Here is a 7,500-nt window from a genome sequence, read left to right on the forward strand (position 1 = left end):
CACAATATCAAAATCATAAAGTTAACAAAATGCACATACAAATGTGCATACAGACATATATAAACAAACACACACATTTGCTTTTTCAGAAAGATGGACATGCGTACAGCTATACTCACGTAAGCTGCCATATGCCTTGCCAAACACACGTGTACGTACACAAGCAAAGGTTTGCATCCAAACACACGTGTGCATACACAAGCACAGGTTCGCATCCAAACACACATGTGTACGTACACAAGCAAAGGTTTGCATCCAAACACATGTGTGCATACACAAGCACAGGTTCGCATCCAAACACACGTGTACGTACACAAGTACAGGTGTGCATCCAAACACACATGTACAAATACGAGCACAGGTGTGCATCCAAACACACGTGTACAAATACGAGCACAGGTGTGCATCCAAACACACGTGTGCTTCCCTCTCTCAAATAGCACCTGGCTATTGATGTTCCCCTAGATTGGATGATTACGGCTTTTTTTATGTGACGCATCACTGTGTCCTCATCCGTGTACAACTCCTTGTCTCTCTCACAGACAGACACACACACACTCTCACACACACACACACCCACACACACACCCACACACACAGACACACACATAGACACACACACAGACACACACACACACACAGACACACACACAGACAGACAGGCACACACACACACTGCAAGAACTGCTTTTCTAACCTAGGGTTATTATTCTTATATTAAGATGAAAAAATCTAGTTGGTCTTGTTTTAAGCAAAATTGGACTTACCTAGTGTTGTCTTGATAAGGTTATTTTTTCCTATTTCAAGCAAATATTACTTGCGCTGCCTTGATAAGCACATTTGAACTTAATTTGAGTTCTTTAACACTAGATATGAGCACTTTATCTTAAAAGAATCCATTTCAAGTGTGGTAGTCTTATTTTAAGCAATAGTGTCAAGTTGAAAACGTCTCATTTCAAGCAGAAATTCACTTGTTATTTTCTTATTGCATTAAAGGTCATAATTCAAGTTATTTTTAACTAGAAATGAGTTTTAACAACCACTTAATTGCATTAAGTAGTAAACGTGACCTAAATCACTTAAAAAACACAGTCAAATATACTTGCGATACTTGTGGATTACCACTGATCACAAGATGCTCAGTCAGAAATGTTGTCATAAACCACAAGTTTTCCTCAAACTCGGTGGCAGGATCGAATTCACTCTAACGCACCCAACTCAAATGTCGCTTGAGCTGCATGCCAGTGATGTGAACTGAAGCAAGTACAAGAGCTGTGCCTTTCGACTTCAAAAGCTAAAGGTAAGTTAACATAATTTAACCTCTGCCTACTTTGGTAATTCGTCAGCAATATTGAAAACAAAAATGTTTGTAAAAGACCAAGACTTCTGGTTGAAGTTATTAACTTGTTAGCAAACAAAGCTAGCACACTTGACGTCAGCTAAGACAGCTAACCTAGCACAATAATTCAATTGAAGCCATGTCGACTGAGCTAACGTCTCTCATATGTTTTAAACTAGTGCCAGGTAATACTATGTCAGAAAGTGTCCCTAGTAGTCTTGTCTGTAAAAAGTAAGCAAGTTCAGAGGATTCATTTAGTGTGAATGTCGGTGATCTAATAGCTAGTAGCTGCAGTTAGCTCTTAGCTAACTAGCTACTCTATAGGTTAAGGATCCCCCACCCTGAGTGAAGCTTCGACTTGAAGTTGAAGATTTTTTTCTTTCTGAAAGAGTAACAACCCTTTTCTTTAAATTACAGATGGAGCAATTGGACAAGACAACACAGTCGCTTCTGGAAGGTAAGTCTATGATAGTACATATGATAGAAGATGGTTAGATAAAGCCAAAGATTGTGGCTAGACTGGCTATGCATGGTTTCCCTAGAAGTGAATATAGTTAGTTAGCTGGCTGGCATGGAGTGGCAGTAAGAAATGTAATAACAAAAATAGTAATAAAACTTAAAGCTGTGTAAGGGATAATGTACAGTGAGGTGGTCATTATCGCGGCATAGCCGATATGCTACTACACTTTTCCTTGAATCTCAGCAAACTGGTGGTTGTCACTGGAGGGTTCTAACACCACTACATTTGTCATTTGTACAAGTGACCCATTACATTGACTTGCAGCTTACTCAGTGCTCTTATGTATCCATAGTTTCAGGGTCATCATAAATATTGCACATTAACTTATACCACTTTGTTTGCAGCTGCACAGGCCATTGCCTTGTTGGAGGCGCTCCCAAAAATGTTCCCTTACCCAACCGCCCCTCCAAGAAAAGTCGGCAAGTGAGGCACTGTACCATGTTCTTGAGGTGGGTTTTAGTGTCAGTACATAATGCTTTCATTTGTGAACTTCATGTGTGTGGTTTAACTTCATTCTGCCCCCCTCCCCCAATTTGTTGCTTTCAGCCATCTGAGGACGCCAATGTCTTCTTGCGTAACTGATGACCTTGCCAAGGGACATGCTTCTGGAATCCCTCATGATACTGATGGGATGCTACTATGTGTTCCAGTTAACATATTCCAAGTGTATTGCTAGGCTATTGTCCATAATACAAACAGATTTTATTCACGAGAGTGACAAGACGACAACATATAAAAAGGTGCTTGCTGACTGTCAAGCATTCATCCAAACCTAGTCTGTCTCTCCCTCTCTCTTTGTCAACCTCCTACTGCATGTCACTCTTCTGTATGTCACTCCCCCCCCCCCCCCCCAACTCTTTCTCTATATGTCTGGAGGTCAGGACAGCACACAGTAACACAACGTCCAATGTATTTCCAGCTACATTTGTCAATGATTTGTTGTGTTGTTTGATGAATTCTGACTGTTTGATGTCTTGCTGAATTGTCATCGTTTATGTAGATGTCAATGTACCTTATGTCTGACAGTTTACTTAAATCATTATGTGTAATATGTAATTAAGTACATTTAAGCATTCTGATGCTTATTATTGTTCACTACTCTCAAATGGCTGTTATTGGTTTTCTTCATTAACAGGCTAATAAAACAGTGATAAATAATGTGTTGTGTCACGTTTCCTGATTTTAAGAGCTTGTGGTCTGATTTTAAGTAACTTCATGCTTAAGAAGTACTCCAGGTTTGGGTGATGACAGACTTCTTTGGAAGTTACTAGATAACTTGAAATCAGTGTTGTCAGTCTAAATTTCACTTTTATTATTGTGGTCCTATGTAAAAGCCTGAATTGTCTCTTATTTCAAGTACTAATGCCTCAGAAGTTCACTAGATTTGAGTGACATCAGGCTTATTTTGAGGTAACTACATGGTTTGAAATGAGTGGAATTAGTCTTATTTCAGGACATTCTGTGCTTGAATTGTCTTATTTCAAGTACTAATGCCTCAGAAGTTCACTAGATTTGAGTGACATCAGGCTTATTTTGAGGTAACTACATGGTTTGAAATGAGTGGAATTAGTCTTATTTCAGGACATTCTGTGCTTGAATTGTCTTATTTCAAGTACTAATGCCTCAGAAGTTCACTAGATTTGAGTGACATCAGGCTTATTTTAAGTAACTACATGGTTTGAAATGAGTGGAATTAGTCTTATTTCAGGACATTCTGTGCTTTTGGAGTAATTGTGAAGGCTGTCTTATTTTAAGAAATCTTAACAAGTCAAATTTGCTTAACGCACTGGCAGCCAAATTTGCTTGTTTTAAGCAAAATTATGCTTAAATATGTAATAATTTGTCTTAAATCTAGAGTGGCATTTTTTGCAGTGCACACACACACACACGGAGACACACACACACACACACACACACACACACACACACAGACAGACAGGCACACACACACACACACACACACACACTCACACGGACACACACACACACATACACACACACACACACACACACACACACAGCACCTTGCTTTTTCCCTACCCATTTGTCTTGACCTTGTGCCATTCTTCTGACTCAGCCCTCCTTCTCAGGGACATGACAGCCTAGGCAAAGAGGAGACACACACACACACACACTCACAAAGACACTCAATAACTCTCAGCTAAAACACAAAGTTACACACACTCAACTAAAGGAAGAAACACACAAACAGGAGAGGTAAGGGTACAGTCATAAGAAAAGAAAAATACATACACACCGCTGATGATGCGTATGACGAGCATGCCAAAGAATGGATCATCATTGATGGGTATTGCTAAGGGAACAGGCAGACAGACACAAACGCTCTCATACACAGCCTTGCAGGACTGCTCCTTTTTGAAGCTCAAGTAGTTAGCTTGCATCAGTAAATTCACTTGCGTCATCACTCTATATTTGCTCATGCTTTAGAATTTTCCATGCACACCCACACACATGCGCGCACACACACACCACACGCACACACGTACACACACACACACCAAGGTTATTATAGTTAACGAAAACTAACGAAAAAACGAAAACGAGGTGTGATTTTTCTTTTCGTTAACTGAAATAAAAATAAAAACGAGGCTTTATAAAAAAACGATAACTAACTGAAACTGTATTGTGTCTTTACAAAACTAACTAAAATAAAATAGAATTATAGAGAAAATGTCCTTAGTTTTCGTCTTTGTCAATGTATTTCATAGATGTCAATTGATTTCATACATAGCGTCTATCTTCCGCCGTACCACTTTTACTACACGCCCCTCACCTGGTATTATGGCGGCAAAAGTCGGGAGAAAGCGACAGAGTCCTATTTGGGATTACCTGGAACAGTAACGTGCGGTGAGGTTCGTGGCTGGTGAGGCACTGACTCTTTCAGAGTCAGATTTACAAATATATAAACCCAATACAGTAGCTTAAATCACCATTCAATTGGCAGCTTGCACATTGACTACTGGTTGTTTTTCATATCAGCATTCTAACATAGGTAAGGTGGCTACATACAGTTGGCAGCTGCTAGCTTGTGATGAACTCGTGTTAATATGTGTGATTATGTACAACTTTAGCTGCAATTTAAGTTTAATTTCTCAAAATCAGCTCACCAAAGTGATCACAACCACTTGTTTGATGTTAAATGGCTTTACATAGACATTAAACAATCCTAAGAGAACGGGAAATTAACGGAGCAAGGGCTTTCTCTGATATCAATGTAATGTTAGCGAATGAGGGGTGAGATACCCCCCTGCTAATATTTAGTCTCCGCTGTACGTCCAAAACCAAATCTATTCTTGAGGTTCAAAATATTTTCAAAACATTTTGGCTTTGGATGTGAGAAGTCGATCGAGTTATCTTCTGTCCCGTCGTTTCAAGCATTCATTTTAGCTACGGCATTGGTCTCCCATTATTGATCAATTCACGTTTTGATTGAAAGTCCAGTTATGAGAAATGTTTTAGCTTAGCTATTCATGAGTACCAAAGACGTCACTTCCGTGAAGCCTGCCGCCATCTTTGTGTCCAACTCTACCGTTATTCCCATTGTATTTGTACCCAATAGTAGCTAGTTAGTCATATATATTAATATATAGTAATAATATAATAATAATAATAATATAAATATAATAATGGTATTGTTTTCTATTGATAGGTTCTTAAAATTTAGACTTTTTAAAAGTAGTATTGTCTAATTCTAGTGGTTAGTTAGTTAGCTTTCATAGTTAGCCAGCGAACAGTCATGACTACGAACACAGCACATCTGAATGAAGCAGAAAGACAACGATATTTAGAAAAAACATTGATTATTGGCTGCGATCCATATTTATTATCGGCAACTTTATTTTGTCCCTTAAAGTCTGCGAAACGTCTGCCCCAACTGTCCTTTCCCGACATATATATTTATCTTGTACACAATCCATCCCCATACACCGGAGATAGCCTTAAGGCTTTCAAAAGTACATCAATATGCAGTTGCAGGATGGGTGAACGACACCAAGATATGGCATCTGGAGACAAAAAATATGTATGTCATCACATGACATCTTAGTAATTCAAACAGCGATTATGAACCGATTTATTTTAGTGGTGGTTAAGAGTGCCAATGTGGGCTAGCTAGGTGTAGCTAACGCCTTTAGTGAAGGGCTAAACAGCTCGCTAACTATTAGCACTCTAGCTTGCTCAGGAGAGTTTAGCTCTGATAAGACACAGCAATTATTCACGATTGTATCAACGTGCTGCATTTCACTTAACATGTCAGTCATTCCCAGGCTCTGAACACAAAATCAACATGTCCGTGGATAGTGGTGCAGGAAGATAAAAAGTGTTGACTGCACAATCTGAAGTTAGATGTTGGCTGCCAGTTGTCTCTTCTAATTTGCAGCCAACCATTTATTCCGCCGATCTAAATCTTTTGGTATACAATTAAATTGTTTCTTTGGGTAATTTTCGCGACTATTGTCGCATCCATCAGCACAACATAAGCAGGGCATTTTAACTTTCTGCGGGTTGTGACCGACTATTGTCTGTGTTGTGACCGACACTCAGCTAGACTTTCGGACACAAAGATGGCGGCGCTTAAACACAGTGACGTCACGTGGTACTCATGAATAGAATCTTCCATTTTCGTAGTCAATGTCAAATATAAGAAGAGTAACGGCAGAACAAGAATAAACCCGACCGGTGGGCTCTCGCATGCTCCCTTTATTGAAGCAGAGGTACTATTTGCCTCCTCTCCGTGCTTTTTCACTGCGGCTTTACGTCAGATCAGCAAAACTAAATAGGTTCTACGCATGCGCTCAACCTAGTTTGTGAGGGATTGCGCAATCTGAGATGAGGCACAGCTCGTCGCTGCCTCACCGTCTCGCTGTCTCCTGTCTGTTTGAACAGGACATGCGCAAATTCTGTTTTTATTACATATTATTTATTATAGCTTGTATCTTCTATTCATTTTGAGCATTTTGTTTTGACTGCCCCCCCCCCCCCTCTTGGTTTCTTGCATTCCGCGGTAAAGACTAAAACTAATACTGAAACTAATAAAAACTAAACTCAAACTAAGCATTTTCAAAAAATAGAAACTAAACTAAACTAGCAAACCCGCTTTAAAAACGAATTAAAACTAAACTGAAATTGAAAACAAAAAGTCAAAACGAAATAAAAATAAAAACGAGTGAAAAACGCAAAACTATAATAACCTTGACACACACACACACACACACACACACAAACACACAAACTCACGCACAGGTACACACACATACACACAGAAATACACATGCAGACACAGGGCATGCTGTAAGCATGTTTGAATGTTTATGAAAAACAAAACCTGGGCGCACTCCCCATGCTCTTGAACTGCTCCGGAACTTCCATTGCTATACTCAAGGACAGACACACACACACACACACACACACACACACACAGGAGCATGCATGCACCTCTCCTTTACATTTGAGGGGTGTTTCATTTTATTATGCTATCATGTATCGTGCTTATGTCTTGTGTGAGTGTATGTGTGTGTGTGTGTTTGTTTGTGTGTGTGTGTGTTAGTGTGTGTACTTTGAGTATGTCTTGTGTGCATGTGTGTGTGTGTGTGTGTGTAGTTTGAGTATGTCTTGTGTGCAT

General features: G+C 39.5%; 1 long non-coding RNA gene across 1 annotated transcript; it reads left to right on the forward strand.

The window, feature by feature from the left end:
* The first annotated feature begins 1,212 nt into the window (after positions 1-1,212).
* LOC116225203 lies at positions 1,213-3,017 on the forward strand. Its single transcript, XR_004165973.1, has 3 exons — positions 1,213-1,796; positions 2,204-2,308; positions 2,406-3,017. It is a non-coding gene; the product is annotated as an uncharacterized LOC116225203 (long non-coding RNA).
* The last annotated feature ends 4,483 nt before the right edge of the window (positions 3,018-7,500 follow it).

Source organism: Clupea harengus, chromosome 20 (genome assembly GCF_900700415.2).
Source record: "Clupea harengus chromosome 20, Ch_v2.0.2, whole genome shotgun sequence".
Classification (NCBI taxonomy): Eukaryota; Metazoa; Chordata; class Actinopteri; order Clupeiformes; family Clupeidae; genus Clupea; species Clupea harengus.